Below are 17,180 nucleotides of genomic sequence, written 5' to 3'. Positions count from 1 at the left end.
GTTGTCACCTCTGAGCATACTAAGACTGTGCACCAAAGTTGATTTTACTGATAATTTTGTTCTCCTTTATTCTCCTTGTAAACTGCATTGAGGGGTTTTTTTTGGGGGGGGGTCTTCTTACAATAAATTGGTGTATAAATTTCATTAAATAAAGAACTAAATATTGGGGCAACTCCTATCATGATCTGCAGACAAACAAACCAAACCACAAGCATGCAAAACCACAAATTTCTCAAGAGCCCCTAGATTGCCAGAACTGACCATTCTGCGCAGCTCAGGGTCTAGTGATTTCCCTAGCCGTTGGATTATTTCAGGAGCACCTTTATGAGTAATGAAGTGGTGTTTTCCATAATGCTGAGCCAGCTGGAGAGAGTTAAGGCCCCCTCCTTTTCCAGAAGTAGATGCTGATAGATCCAGGAGTTAATGGGGACCTTTTCTGTTCTTTTCTAGGGTCTCGCATCTGCATGGAGAGGCGTGCGACGTCATTGCCTCATGGCAGGCTGCGGAGTAATCCTGGAGATGGGAGACATTCGGCTAGCTGCAAGCTTCTTGGCCGTCCCTGAAGATATCCCTCCGCCGACATGGCAGGGAAAGATTTACTGCAGCCGTGGGTCTGTGTTTAAGCAGAGATGACAGCCTTCCTCAGCCTGGATGGGCCTTGATGGATTTGTTAGTCATGCCGAGAGGCATTTTGGAAGACCTACAAACATGCTTAAACGACCTGGAATTTCATCTGATTGAACCCAAGGAGAAAGGAAAAGATGTGCTGGTTCCTTAGAACTCCCTCAATAAAGACAACTTTGATTGGATTAATATTAGTTATGGTGTAATGAACAATACAGGGGTGTTTGGGGTCTCCTCCCCAGATGACTCATGATTATGATGATGATGATGTCAGCGTATAGCTAGGATATTTCTAGCAGGGAACCTGGAGCTTAACAGGGTTTGGGGCTTTGATTTCTACATTTGCAGAAGTACAGTGCAGGTCTTACACCCACGTACAATGAATGGATGAATGTGAGGGGTGCGTACTGTCCAGAAATTCCAAAAGTGATTTAAAGTCCTTTGGGGAAGGTTCTCGGGCATGGTGGAAGGAGGAAGAATTTGCCCATGTGAAGACCACCAGGTGGAAACTCTCACACATATGGTTCTTAAATGCAAACTATATGTAAATCTCCGCCAGCAATTCCTTGATCCACTCTGCATTCCCAAATGGAAACCGGAGTTGGAGGTCATACATTTTCTATTATTGGGGAATGGTCAGGAGCTCACCAAGTTAGTGGCTAAATATCTTTATCTAGTTTTCTGTTGTCGAAATACATTGCAGACATCTGTTCTCCCTGGAGACCCAGAGACGTGACAATAGACTGCTCTGCCCTCATGTTTTAGTAAATGTCTTGTGCCAATGGGGAGGTGGTAACTCTGTACTGATTTGTTATGGGTGTTTGTATGTGATGCCAATAAAAGGTTTGATGGTGGTGGTGGTGATGATTTTAAGTCCTGCATCCCTGTTTTTTCTGGCACCCTGAATTGTGGTGCTGCATGGTTGCCATGTTTAGTCTTGTTTAATGGAGGGTCAGCACCCCAATTCATGCTGGGGAACCATCTACCAGTGAAGTATGGCCCTTTCTTCATTCGTTCATTCATTCGTTCATTCATTCATTCATTCATTCTTAAATCCCACCTTGAGTGGATGCTTCCAGGGCAGGTCACAACATCACAACAGCAGCAAAAATGCAATTTTCAATTTGTGGCTAAACCAAATAAAGCAGATTACATACACATCAGCTGGTATTGTTCTCAAATAGAAATATTCTGGAGATCCATTCAGTCTAATATCTCTGATATGTTAGGATATCTATATGCCCCCAGAAACTAAATATATTTCTGCCTGGGTATCTAAAAGACATTATTCCAGAAAATTATTATAATAGCTAAAAATTGGGGTGTGGGGGGGGGGAGTATATCACCTACTATATCTGAATGGATTGAGAAATTTTGCTCCATAGTAACTATGATTAAGCTAACGTATTACAAAATAATACATATAAACCAGCCTAACAGGTTTATGGAAAGATTTGCAATTTTTGTAATGTTTTGGAACAAGTTCAATGATAATGCCCAACCTTATGCCGCTTTTAACCTGCTGCAACAATATTTCTTTATGCTCTTTATCTTTTATCTGTTTTGTTTGTTTGTTTGTTTGTTTGTTTGTTTGTTTGTTTAATAATAAAAGCCCAAAATGCATGAAAATCAATACATTACCCAACATCATAGAGTTGGAAGGGACCACAAGGATCATCTAGTCCAGTGTTTTTCAACCTTTTTTGGGCAAAGGCACACTTGTTTCATGAAAAAAATCACGAGGCACACCACCATTAGAAAATGTTAAAAAAAATTAACTCTGTGCCTATATTGACTATATATAAAGTAATTTTCCCACGGCACACCAGGCAACATCTCGCGGCACACTAGTGTGCCACGGAACACTGGTTGAAAAACACTGATCTAGTCCAAACCCTGCAAAGTAGGAATCTTTTGCCCGTGGAGCTTGAACCCATGACCCTGAGATTAAGAGTCTCATGCTCTAACCACTGAGCACTGTCACCATTTCCTCCCGCACCCCACCCTCACATCTCTGTTATTACAATGTTGCTTTAGAGGCTGTCGTGTAGTTATTTAAAAATATTTTTCAAAGATCAGTTTTAGAAAAACTTGGAAGTAAATTTTAAAACCCTCGATGTGGCAAATGTCAAAACAATGACAGAGTACATCAAGGACCAGTGGTAAAAAAATAACAGAACAGCGACACAGAACAGCAATACAGTATTTCAATTCAAAATTGCAATTTAGTATTACCACATATCAACAGCAGGAAAACTGTATATCAGGTCAGGATAACCCTCTTTAAAAGCAGGAAAAGATGGGGAAAGCCCATCCTTCATTCTACTGAAACATCCATTTGGTTGTCTCTGGAGGGCTTTGTTTTGTTTTAAGAAACTAAACAGCCCCTTGCAAAAAATAAAAAATAAAAAATCCACCTTTGTTTCAATTTCTGCAAAACATTCCTTTAAAAATAACAGTTTCATTTTTCCACTGTTTTTTCTTTCTTTTCCCATTCAAAGTGAACTCAGCTCTGGCTGGCCACAAGAAAGACACACACACACACACACACACACACACACACCAATTTATCAGGCTTGCAAGTTCTTATGCATTGGCAGGCTTGCAAGAGGCCTGACTGATGCAGGGCTCAGGCACCATATGGAATGAGTTGCACCTTTTCATTCCTTATCAGAGTGTGGGGAGGTGGGGGGGGGCAGCAAAGAGAGATAATTTTTCTAAACTTTTCCTCCAGTACTCCCACAGCCATGCAAGCGATGGGAGGCTTTAACCCTTACTTGGCAACATATCGCTGCTTACTATTTTATTATTGCTTTTTTAAAAAAAAAATTATCTAAGGTGGTGCATGCTCTGGTTATCTCCCGCTTGGACTACTGCAATGCCCTCTATGTGGGGCTACCTTTGAAGGTGACCTGGAAACTGCAATTAATCCAGAATGCGGCAGCTAGACTGGTGACTGGGAGTGGCCACCGAGACCACATAACACCGGTCCTGAGAGATCTACATTGGCTCCCAGTACGTTTCCGAGCACAATTCAAAGTGTTGGTGCTGACCTTTAAAGCCCTAAACGGCCTCGGTCCTGTATACCTGAAGGAGCGTCTCCACCCCCATCATTCAGCCCGGACACTGAGGTCCAGCTCCGAGGGCCTTCTGGTGGTTCCCTCACTGCGAGAAGTCAAGCTACAGGGAACCAGGCAGAGGGCCTTCTCGGTGGTGGCGCCCGCCCTGTGGAACGCCCTCCCATCACAGGTCAAGGAGATAAACAACTACCTGACATTCAGAAAATACCTGAAGGCAGCCCTTTTTAGGGAAGTTTTTAATGTGTGATATTTTTGTATCTGATTTTTGTTGGATGCCACCCAGAGTGGCTGGGGAAATACAGCCAGATGGGCGGGGTACAAATAATAAATATTATTATTATTATTATTAAGGGGAAATGCATGCCATATATCTATCTGGATAAGTGCCCTACATGTTGTGAACATTGGCAAAACATGTATAAATACTGGCAGCTGCAGCTGCAGTTTCGTGCATGTATCAAAATAGATATAGGTATAGCTCCGTACCCTCCAACATTTCTCTGATGAAAATAGGGACAACAAACAACAACAACAGCAACAATATTTATACCCCCCCCCCCGCACACACACACCTGACTGGTTTGCCCCAGTCACTCTGGGCGGCTTCCAAAACATGATAAAACATTTTAAAACTTCCCTATACACGGCTGCCTTCGGATGGCTCGGAGGTCAGATAACTCCATACCTTCCAACATTTCTCCCATGAAAATAGGATGTCCTAAGGAAAAGCGGGACATTCTAGGATCAAATCAGAAACCACGACGGCTTCTGTAAATCTGGGACTACCCCTGGCAAATAGGGACGCTTGGAGGGTCTATAGCTCAATTGCAAGAGTGGAAGACACAAAGTTGTGCGGAAACAATGGAAGCCATTCTAGGATGTATAATGTATTATAGACAGTTCTGAGCTTGATGGACCAATGGTCTGACTCAGAATAAGGCAAGCGTCCTATGATCCCCGCAAAAGCACACACCTTAACGCAGGCATCCCCAAACTCGGCCCTCCAGATGTTTTGGGACTACAACTCCCATCATCCCTAGCTAACAGGAACAGTGGTCAGGGATGATGGGAATTGTAATCCCAAAACACCTGGAGGGGAGGGGTGCCTGCCTTAACTGTATTTATGAATTGCCATGGTGCAGTGGTGGGGCATCTGCTTTGCATGCAGGAGGTCCCAGGTTCAAACCCTGGCATCTCCAGGTAGGGATAGATGAGACTGAAACCCTAGAGAGCTGCTGCCAGTCAGTGCTGGCAATACTGAGTTAGATGGGTCAATGGCCCGACTCAGTAGAAGGCAGCTTAGGGCAGGGCGTACATCAGTGGCCAACCATCTGCAGTGCACGCAGAAAGTCCTAGGTTCGATGCCTGGCATCTCCAGGTAGGGTTGGGGCAAGATTCCTTCCTGTAATCCTGGAAACCTGCTTCCAGAAAGCCTTGGGCATTGAGTTTTCTTTGCACCCAACATCTCTGCACATTCTTGTGCCAGCTCCTTCCACCCAGCTGAAACTGGTCCAGGGATCTTCATCTTCTGTACAGTTCGCGGTCTCCGGGCCTGTCTCTCAAGAGACGCACAGAGGCGTCTCAGCCATCCCACAAATCCTGCTTTGATGGGTTCAAATATTATTTTGGAGGTAGACCGAGGGGAAAAAGAAATAGCTCAGCTAAGCTCATGCAGCGCCTTGAAGTGGACTCAAATGGAAAGGAAATCCCTCCGCAGAGAGTGCTTTGGACATATTCTCCCATTCCCTGTCCAAGAAAATGACTTTGAAAGCTCACGTTAGCCCATTTTGCTGACTTTTGCCATAGCCTGGGCTTAGGGAAGAAGGACCAGAAACAGTGCGAGATGAAAAGGAGGATTTGAATATATGTTTTCAAAGCCATTTGTTCATTCAGAGAGTGGAGAAGAATTCTATTTAGGAAAACACTCAAATGGTTCTCTCTGAAATGAAGGGAAACATTGGCCAGAGCTGAAGGGAATGCCTTCCAATGTTTTTGGACTTCAGACAGCTTGACTCTCATTCTTCATAAATGAGAAAGAAAGGGGGGAAGCGAGGAAGCAATCAGGGAAATGAATGAAAGTTGCTCTGATATGAATGATGTCACAAACAGGAGCAACTCTGTCCCAAGAAGAGCTTCCTGGCCAGGCTGGCTCTACGTTTGAGGGGGACCTTGGCCCTAGAGCCCCACCCCAACAATGTAACATGAAAATGGGCCTTTTCAGTGGTGGCTCCCCACGGAATGCTATCCCCAGGGAGGATCACCTGGCACCCTTGTTACATAACCGTAGGTGCCAGACAAACATTTTCCTTTTTAATCAGACCTTTGGATTTTAACTATCTATGGCCTTTTTAATGTTTTTGGCTTTTTAGAGGGGAGTTACTGTTTTCAACGTATGTACAATCAACTCTTGGTTCCCGAAAGGCTTAGTTGCTGAACAAATCGGCTCCCAAACACTGCAAACCCAGAAGTAAGTGTTCCGGTGTGTGGACATTTTTCGGAAGCCGAACGTCCGACGCAGCTTCCGCTTGAATGCAGGAATCTCCTGCTGCCAATCGGAAGCTGCGCCTTGGTTTTCGAATGGTTTCGGGAGTCAAACAGACTCCCAGAATGGATTAAGTTCAAGAACCAAAGTACCAATGTATGTGTTTGCGCTTTGCTTAAAATATGGTAAGTCGCTTTAAATTGCCATGGCAAAAAAGCGACTGCAGAATTATAATAATGGTGATGGTGTCAGGGAATCAACAGTTTGAGTTGAGTGTGGACATTATGACCCCAGAGTCCAGTAGAAGTCAGGACTCAGAGTCAGAAGCTAAAAAAACCCAGCCCAGGTGAAGAGCAGTTGGGAGCCAGGAAACAACAGAGGCAGAACAGCATGAGCCCTCAGAAAGAACTCCCATGTTTGTAGGGCCAGAGCCTGGACCCTCAGAGACATCTTCACCTGAGGAACAATGCCTTCCCAAAAAACACAGCAGTCCAACAATGCAGGAGGGACACCGGGGAGGAGGCTATGGAAGAGCTCTTTGGAAACCTATAATAAGCACTGTCCCCACTGCTGTGATTTCCAGCAACAGTTATTCAGAAGCATTTCTGCCTCCAGCCATGGAGGCAGAGCATAGCCATCATGGCTAACAGCCCTTGATGGTCTTCTCCTCCATGACTTTGTCCAATCCTCTTTTAGAGCCATCCAGGTTGGTGGCTAAAGCTGCCTCCTGCAGGAGCGAGTTCCACAGGTTAACGATGTGCTGTGTGAAGAAGGGCTTTCTTTTCTCTGTCTTGGATCTTCCTGCATTCAGCTTCATTGAATGCCCATGATGTAACGATTACAACCGCAGTGGAGGCCAAGGGTGTTGAGCAGCCCAAAGTGTTGCATGCACGCCAAATGTGAATTTGAAGTAGGAATTGGGTGGGGCACATGTAGCATGTGATTGAGCATCTGTGTTGCCTGCAGAAGGTCCCAGGTTCAATCCCCAGCATGCTCAAACAGCTGAGAAGAGATTCCTGACTGAAACTGGAGAGCTTCAACCTGTCAAGGTAGAAAGTAATGAGCTAGATTAGTTTTCCCCCAAATTTGGGTTGCCAGCTGGTTTTGGACTACAACTCCCATCATCCCTACCTAGCAGGACCCATGATCAGGGTTGATGGGAATTGTAGTCCAAACAATGCTGGAGACCCAAGTTTGGGAAACCCAATATTCTGATTGATACAGCAGTCTCCTATTATCAGTGGGGGGGAGGGTTCTAAAAAAATGTTTAGGGGTACTCTCATTTTGACTCAAGAGAATCACCATTTTATAGTTCAAATCGGGGAAAATAAATACAGTAAATGGACAAAAGTACAACGGTTCAGAAAATGTTTAGGGGTATGCGTACCCCTGCGTCCCTCCCAGAAAAAAGCACTGCCAATTATATTCCTCTGTCCTTAAGTTGCAGAGAGCCAAGGTATGTTTGCTCATATGTAAGTCTTCCTTCATTATATGATCATAGCTCAGTGGCAAAGCATTTGCTCTGCATGCAGAAGATCCCAGGTTCAATCCCTGGCATCTCCAGGTAGGGCTGTCTAACATCCTGGAGAGCTTCTGCCAATCAACATATAAACAATACTGAGCTAGATGGAACCAATGGCCTGATTCTGTATAAGGCAGTCTCCTGTGATTGGGGAATCGCTGTAGCTCCATAACAGAGCATCTTCTTTGCTTGGAGAAGGCCCTAAATTCAATCCCCTGGCATCTCCCTGTAGGGATGGGAACACCCCCTGCCTGAAATGCTGAAGAGCTGCTGCCAGTCAGTGTAGACAGTACTGATCTACTATACAAACCAAAGTCCTGACTCGGTGTAATGCTTCTTCCTAATCTGTTTCCACTTGTTGCAAGGACATGCTAGAGCAAGAATCCAAGAATCCACCTGTGAAAACCATTGATATTTTTTAAACAGCATTTGGGGATTGACAAATCCAGCTTTGTTTGGTTTCCTCTACCTGTCTCCCACCATCCTCCCTGCCACCCACTATCTCTTCTCGCGGTAAATTTAAAAAAAATCTGGTGCTCTCTTGGCTTATATGCGTATCTCTCCTATATCCTAACTGCGGCCTCAGTGATCTCCTTGGCAGACTCTTGCCATCATATGGCTGGGGGGGGGGGGGGCTCTTCCTTTTCAAATGCTTATGCTGTGTCCACCTGGTTTTAGAGGTTCCCTTTGTCCTCCCTTTGCAGAGCCAGGGTGAGTCATTTATCTCATTTAAGGTTGCAGTCAATGATTTCCCCCCCCCCTTTTAATATAGAAAACTTCTGGTTAAGTTACTATTTGAAACTGGAATGATTCCGGATGCCTCCACTTCTCGGACAGACTATCCTTCTTGCAACCGCAAGTGAATGCAGCTATTATTTTAATGTGGTTTAAAGTCCTGGCTTGTGCAGAAAGGCAGGTAACCGTATCCCATTTCTTGGTTTCCCTGGGTAGAAGCAAACTCCGATATCCCCAGGTTTTTCTTTCTTTTAGATTCCCTTTGATTACAGGCAGAGATAAATCGGAAGGCCTTTGTGATTTATGCGATGCCCCCATCTTCTCTCTCTCTCTCTCTCTCTCTCTCTCTCTCTCTCTCTCTCCCTCTCCTCTTTTCCTGTTGCATTTGACTTAAAGATACTGACTTGGAGCAGCCAGGAAGAATAGCTACTCTATCGACTAAATCATATGGAAATCAGATGTAGAGGACTCACCAGCTTCTTTGCGCTTGCCTGTGATACATAAAATGTTTCTTGCCCAGACATGCATCACTTTTATATTTGTTCACACTGAATTGCATTTGGCATTTTACTGCCTGTTTGGAGAAGTAGTCGCATCATAGATTTGTATATTGGCATTATGATATTGGCAGTTTTGTTTTCAATTTCTACTATGTAGTTTGCCTTTTTCACAGTTGCCACACACTGATTCAACCTCTTCACCAAGAGGAGGAGAAGGAGAAGAAGAAGGAGAGAGGAGGAGGAGGAGGAGGAGGTTGAGCTTTTTTCTGGGAGGACGCAGGGGGATGCATACCCCTATACATTTTGTGAATCTAATGGGAGAAGAGACTAATTTTTTTTAATAGTTTCTTCTCTAGCACAGTGAATCAGTTCCGTTGCTACCCCTGATGGTGGCCTCATTTCCTGTCACCGTGTTTCCTGAGTCTCAGACGGAAGTGGGCGTTTAATGTGTGAAGTAGGAGCTGGAATCTAGCATGGTGATTGGTCAGTTTCATTGCTACTACCTCCAATGGCAGCTTCCTTTCCTTTCCTGGTGATTTTCTTGAGTCAAAATGAGATTACCCCTAAACATTTTTTTTAGAAAAAAGCAATAATAATAATAATAATAATAATAATTTACTTGTCCCCTCCCCATCTGACTAGGTTGCCCCAGCCACTCTGGGCAGCTTCCAGCAGAATATAAAAAACACACAATGAAACATCAGACATTTTTTTTTATTTTTTTATTTTTATCTTACAGGAGTTATTCTAAACTGGTAAAAAAAAATAATTCTCCATAATGGTCTTTCAAATATTGTTTGAATATATTCCAATCAGAAAACAACAACAAAACAAAAAAACAAAAAATAGTAAAATAGTAAAATATAAAGGAACTAGGTTACTGAATAAATGGCCGTGTTAGGAGGGGAAGTCAATTAAGTAAAACTGAGGACCCAAGTAAGAAGGGGAAGGAAGTCAATCAAATACAAATGGATTACAAATGAGTCAAATAAACAAGTATGTATTTTTGTGTTGTTTTTCTTTTATTATGTTTTTTTAAATAAATGTTTAATTACAGGAAAATTAAGCTGTTACAATGTGACATGATGAATACAGAATGCTATGAGTTATAATTGGTCAATCACCACCAAATCAGACCCCATGAGCAGGGGCGTAGGGAGCCACTTTGCCACCTGGGGTGGAAAATGCGGGGGCACCCCCCTGAGGGTGGGGTGCTGCTCCCTAGCACGTGCATGCCGTGACGTCACGGCACGTGCGCAGCATCCCAGGTGGACTGCGCATGTGCGCATATGCGCAGTCCTCCCAAGATGACGGGCGTGAGCGGCCGGCACCCCTCCCGACCATGTGGCGGCATGGCAACTTTTAAGGCTGCAGCGCGCAAACAGCAACACAGATGCTGTGCTGCTGTTGCCGCGCCCCACGCGGGCTGGTGGTGCTGATCGCAGGGGCAGGGCACCGCCCCAAGTGTCACCCCCCGGGGCGGTACCCGGGGCGGCCCACCCCCTTGCTCTGCCCCTGCCCATGAGTGTATACGTGAAAAGATATGTGGCTGCTGAATGAGGGGAGATTCAGGAGAGATGAAAAGAAGACCTTCTTCACACAGCACAGACTCCCACAGGAGGCAGAGATGGCCACCATCTAGATGACTTTAAAAGAGGGTTAAGCAAATTTATGGAGGAGAGGGATATTGAAGGCTACTAACCATCATGGCTATGCTTCGCCTCTGCAGCTGGAGGTAGTAGTGATTCTGAATACCAGTTGTTGGAAAGGACGGGAAGTCAAATGAATGTGTCAAAGTGTTGTAGGAAGACTTAGGTATATTCCTTTGTCGAATGTGAGTTTTTTGGGGGGAAATGATTTATGTAAAATAAGGAAGATTTGTCTTTAATGTATGGATGCATGTATGGATAATAAAGCATAAACAAAAAATTAAGAAATAAAAAAATTGCTGGAAATCATGGGAGGGGAGAGGGCTCTTGTACTTGAATCTTGCTTGCTGACTTCCCCCAGGAATTTGGCTGGCCAATGTGAGAGCAAGTTGATGGATTAGATGGGCCATTGGCCTGATCCAGTAGGTTCTTCTAATGTTCTTATGCCCCAATGTGCATCACTTTGATCTTGTTTACGTAGGATTGCACTTGCCATTTTACTGCCCACTCATGAGCAGAAGTGAATAGACCACGACCCATAATGTGGAAATCGGTCTGTCCACATGAAATGCCTACTGGTGGATGCCAACCCCTTGGTTTCACGTGGAGTGGCCATCTACATATTACAGGCCCTGAAACTCAGGACCACCCTTTTGGCTAACTTCCCTTAGCCTTAGTCTTATGTATATTCCTGACATGGACACTGTCGTCAGTGCTTTTTATTTTATTTGTTTTATCCAGTACGATTTTACTTCCAATCATTTTAACTGTATCTGTTGTATTCTTTGCATAATCGTGTCAGGCTACTGCCTGGTCTTTTACTATGTGCTATGGCCATATGGCTAATGCAATAAATAAATTGATTGATTGATTGATTGATTGATTGATTGATTGATTGATTGAAATCGGTCTGGAGTTTATTCCACCTGGGATAGCTCAGTTGGTAGAGCATGCTTCTCTTAATCGCAGGGACATGGGTTCTAGCCCCACGTTGGGCAAATGATTCCTGCATTGCAGTGAGTTAGACTAGATGATCCTTGCGGTCCCTTCCAATTCTACGATTCTAGAACCGAATTCTAGGGAAGTGACTTCAGCTGGCCTGCAACTCTTCACTTTGTTCCGTCATAAACGGCAACCTGAAATCTCCTGGCACCATCTTGACTCAATCCCATTGAAGTGAGCAGGGCTTTCTCTGATGGAGAGCTTTGCGGATGGCAAATCAAGAGCAATAATTTTTATCATGGAACCATATCAAGTGATTTTTCTTGACAAACTGGTAACTCAAGAAGAACCCTGGGCTTTTCCCCCTCCAGAGTTGCCGCAGCAATATTTCCAAAGAACTCCTACTTAAGCAAGGCTTACTCCTCATAAATCATCTCCCTCCGCCGACCATGTCTTGATCAATCTTTTCCAGGTGTTCCTACCAGAAACCCACTGAGGCCTTCCTTGTGGCCTGGGATTTTGATTAGTTTCTAATTATCTGATGTACTAAAAAAAAAAAAAACTCTCTGTGATTTTAACATGGTAGAAGTCCAAGCAATCCTCAGAAATGGCCCATACAACTGGAATTTGATTGGATTGCATTAATGATAGCTGGGGGGATGGAGTTGTTTTCAGAGCCACCCATTGCATTGTGGTGCTTGTAGTTCTCATGATGTATCTTTCCCAAGGTGCATTGCAACTACAGATGGTGGAGAAATTAGATTCATTTCACATTTAAAGGAAAATTTACCCAGTTTTCATTTCTGGAAACAATACACGAACCAAAACTCAGCCATTCTTCGACAATCTCATCTCTCAGAATTTTGCACTGCAACTCACCAAGTCATGTCGTTCAAATACACATGCACGAGGGTGAAGTGTGCATATAAACTGAATATATTAATGAAAATAACAAACAAAAGTGTGTTATAATAGGAGAAATTGCATCTAGGAATGTGCGTATCAGGAGAACTTTGCACTCAGGTGTTCCTGTTTTCAGAATTCACACAGGTGGGCTTGTCAACTTTGCAGGTTTTTACTTTTTGAAATATGGAAACCCTACACAAAGGCAGCTTGGTTGGCTGCTGTGAAAATAGGATGCTGGACTAGATAGGCTATTGGCCTGATCCAGCAGAGTTCTTCTTGTATTCTTATGGTGAATTTTCATTTTCATTGTGTTTTTTATCTCCCCCTTGCTGCACCGTACCTAAGTTTTTAATGTGTGATATTTTCATGTATTTTAATCTCTGTTGGAAGCCACCCAGAGTTTCCCAGAGCCAGATGGGCGGGGTACAAATAATAAATTATTATTATTATTATTATTATTATTATTATTATTATTATTATTATTATTATTATTATTATTATTATATCTCTTGAACCATAACAGCAATACAATAATCTCTAATTACTTCTGTTGCTCATAGTTCAAATCCTTCTCGCAAATTCATACTTCTATGGTATTTCTTTAAATTATTTGAAAAAGGCTTCCATTCTTCCACAAAACAATCATAATTTGGTCATCTTATTTTAGCTGTTAACTTTGCCGATTCCACATTCTATTTTTATTTGTTTATTTTTTTTTATTTTTTTTTATTTTTTATTATTATTATTATTATTATTATTATTATTATTATTTTATACCAGCAGCAACCTGCATCCCTAATTGTAAGAGACACCCCCATAGTAAGTTACCAGCCATTGTCCGCATTCACCTTGAGCCGGGAAATAGTAGCAATCGCACAGAAAAGGGTCTGTTCTTCATGGCTTGAGCCCAAAGACGAAAAACACTCATTTGGGGAGCTCAGATGCAAACCCACCGTGCTCTGTTATGTATGTATGCCATCGGCCAAGAAAAAGCTATAAAGCACACATTTTGTATAAGAAGAAGGGAGATTTATGGGGCTTTTGCAAATCTGAGTCATATCTTACCGAATCCCCTGGGCCGAGATATTCTAATCATTAACATACCCCATGCATGGACACACAGTGGCCACAGAATTGCTTCCTTCTGGCTCCAGCTCCTGCTAAAGACACGTTAAGGATTGAGCTACCCCTGCCTGACAGTTGGGTAAATGGATGGCCAATTCGTTCTGAGCTCGGAGGGGGGTTTCTTTAGCCATTTTTATTTATTTTGGGGGGTTTAAAAAAAGAAAGAAAGAAAGAAAGAAACGGGGGCTTTTTTTATACGCTTCTTTGATCAGCCAGAAATCTTGACAAATTATTTTCCATGGAATTTCGTGAGCCTTAATACTGTGAGGAAGAAAAATGGATTTATTCTCAAGCAGGCACTTTTATAGGGTGGAAATTGTGGCCTTGAAAAGATCCTTCCACCTCCTCATCCTGCATAGGCACACTGCTCACTTTTAAGAAACAGAATAGCCCACGGAAAGACCTTGCTGTTATATCACAAAAAAGGAGGGGGGATATGATCGCTGTTGTTGTTGTTGCTATTACTGTTATTACTGTTTTTCAGCCCTTCACCCTAAGGTCCCAGGGTGGGTTCCAACAATGAAAATACACTATTAAAAACAGCTTAAATCACACTTAGAATGACATACATAAGGTGGGTCCTAAAATATACACCTTAAGTGTCAAAGAGGTGTGTCTTCCTGGAAGTTGTACCATAAAAATGCCAGATGCATGTTTGTGGGGAGGAGTTACAGAATCATCAAACTGCAGTTGGAGGCATCCCCCAAGAGCCATGTAGTTCAACCCCCTGCAATGCAGGAATCACAACTAAACAATTCCGGACATACGGCTATCCAACCTCTGTTCAAAAACCTCCAATGGAGGAGAGTCCAGGTAGTCCCTTCCACTATCAGCTCTTACCGTCAGAAAGTTCTCTTCTCAGTCTTTCATCAGAACTGCCTTCCTTGTCAATTGAATCCATTGGCTTGGGTCCTCTTCTCTGGAGCAGCAGAAAACAAGCTTGCTCCACCTTCCATTATTAGGGAATTAGGAGCCTGGGTCATTTAGGGATTTAAACACTAACATGAGCACCTTGAACTGGGTTGAATAATACACTTGGTTTTCAAATATACAGTATGCAGTTCTACCTCCTGAAAAGTGAAGTGTTGCAAGGCCACTGCTGTGACCCACATATATATCCCCACCTCCAAAGCTGTGAGGTAAGACACGTTTTCAAGTTGTGGATCTGCTTTAGTCCACTGAGCCGAGGGAGTGCGTTGTGTGTAAGTGTGCGATGTTGCCACACGCACACCCAGTGCATAGCTAGATGAGGGAATCTGCTCCCACCAAGAGTTAGTGGTGGCCACCAACCTGGATATGACATGGGATTAGACAAATTTATGGAGATAAAGGCTGTTGGTGGCTACTAGCCGCAATGGTTGTGCTCTACCCTCCACTGTTGGAGACAGTATGCCTCTGGTGTGGGATGTAAAACGCAGGAGCAGTCAAACACAACATTGCTAGAGTGGACATAGAAAGGGAACTCTAGGCCAGCCAGTGGGAACTTGCTGTTTCCCCTGGGCTGGGATGACTTCCTCTGTGTAACAGGAGATGGTTGTGGTCTCACCTGGGCAGGTTAACACAAAACCACAGGGACCACACTCCATCTTCCTCTCTCTCTCTTTTTGGACGCCTTTCTCAAAGGAACAACATCGCTATGAGGGTACAAAGGGGCTGTTTTCCCTTATGGAGCAGTCTCCTGAGTAAATGTTACTTTTACTAAATTTAAGCCTGCCTCTGGGATCCAATTGTGAACAGATGATTTATCGTGAGTAAACGTTGTATGCTTTTATAGAAGACTGTGTATTGTCTTATTTTGAGAGGGATTAATGGGGGAAATACCAGGACGTTTATTACAGAGGTTTTAACAAACCTGAGCAAGCTATCTGCTGCGTGTGTGTTTAAAAGGGGAATGAGAACTCTGCCAATTTCTGGGACTTGTAAACACAAGTTGGAATAGGATATCTTAAACAATATATCCTCTCCTGCATCCCAAAACATTCCCACATCTGAATACCTGAGAATCACAAGTGAGGAGAGAGTGCTCTTGTGCTCAGATTCTAGTTGTGGGCTTCCCGTGGGCATCTGCTTCACTACCGTGAGAACAGGAGCCTGGGCTAGATGGGCCTTTGAGCTGATCCAGCAGGGCTGGTCTTATGCACTGAGGTTAACAAGCATGTTTCTGTTTCAGCTGAAATAAATGAAAGATTCTCTCATCCCCTCTGACATTGACACTAACCAACATAGATGTAATTCTTAAAGGAATCAGATGTGGGAAGGCTTCTAAGGTCAAAGGGGAGGCAGGGTCATTCCCCTCCTGGAAACACAGTTAAACAGCTATCCACCACCTAGTGTTTGATAGGGCATCCAATTCTGCATCACGGATCTCTAGCAATCTGGATTCTCCTGCTTCCTCTCCCAGGCAGATAATGCTAATATTTGAATATAAAGACCAGCAGTTCCTGCTTTCTGCAACGACTCCATTCCTCTCCACAATCCCTTAATGCGTGTTCTTGGTGTTACAGGTAGTGGTGGCATCCACATAGACTTGGGAGTGGAATTCCATGGCCCTTATCTGGAAACCAAGCCTTATGAGGAACAGTTGAGGGAGCTGGGTATGTTTAGCTTGGCTAGGAGGAGAGTGAGAGGAGACACAATAGCCATCTCCAAATATCTAAAAGGGCTGTCACAGGGGAAATGGAACAGGCTTCTTTTCTCCTGCTCTAGAGGAGCATGTTACAAGAAAGATTTCAACTTAACATCAGGAAGAACCTTCTGGCAAGTAGAGCTGTTTCACAGTGGAATGGACTCCTTCCGGAGGGTATGAATTTTCATTCATTGGAGATTTTAAAGCAGAGGTTGGTTGGGTGGCCATCTGTCATGGATGCTTTAGTCGAGATTCCTGCATTTGCAGGAGATTGAATTAGATGAGCCTCAGGGTCCATTTCAACCCTGCAGTTCTGTTATTCTATGTAGAGGGGTTGGCATGTCACATTGTTTTTGCTTGGGAACTTTTTTTTTTTTTACCTGTTGATTAATCGACTAGTAAGGTAAAGGTAAAGGACCCCTGACAGTTAAGTCCAGTCGTGAACAACTCTGGGGTTGTGGCGCTCTTCTCGCTTTACAGGCCAAGGGAGCCGGCGTTTGTCCGCAGTTTTTCTGGGTCATGTGGCCAGCATGACTAGCCGCTTCTGGTGCAACGGGACACCGAAACCAGAGCAGCTCACAGAAACGCCATTTGCCTTCCTGCCAGAGCAGTACCTATTTATCTACTTGCACTTCGTGCTTTCGAACTGCTAGGTTGGCAGGAGCTGGGACAGAGCAATGGGAGCTCACCCCGTCGCGGGGATTCGAACCGCCGACCTTCTGATCGGCAAGCCCAAGAAGCTCAGTGGTTTAGACCACAATGCCACCTGCATCCCTAATTGACTAGCAGAGCAACCCAAAACCCCTTTGTGCAGGGCTAGGAGGGCTTTACACCAGCTGCCACCTGTGGAATGATGCCAGATGCAAGACATCATGCAGGTGAGGAATGGCCGACAGTAGCCTTCAGTCTCTGGGGCAGTGTCCCATTTACGCTAATGGACCAGCCTCAGCTGCTCATTTCTAGAATGGGAATGAAACTACTCCAGCCCT

Source organism: Lacerta agilis, chromosome 17 (genome assembly GCF_009819535.1).
Source record: "Lacerta agilis isolate rLacAgi1 chromosome 17, rLacAgi1.pri, whole genome shotgun sequence".
Lineage (NCBI taxonomy): Eukaryota > Metazoa > Chordata > Lepidosauria > Squamata > Lacertidae > Lacerta > Lacerta agilis.
This window is presented reverse-complemented; position numbering follows the sequence as displayed.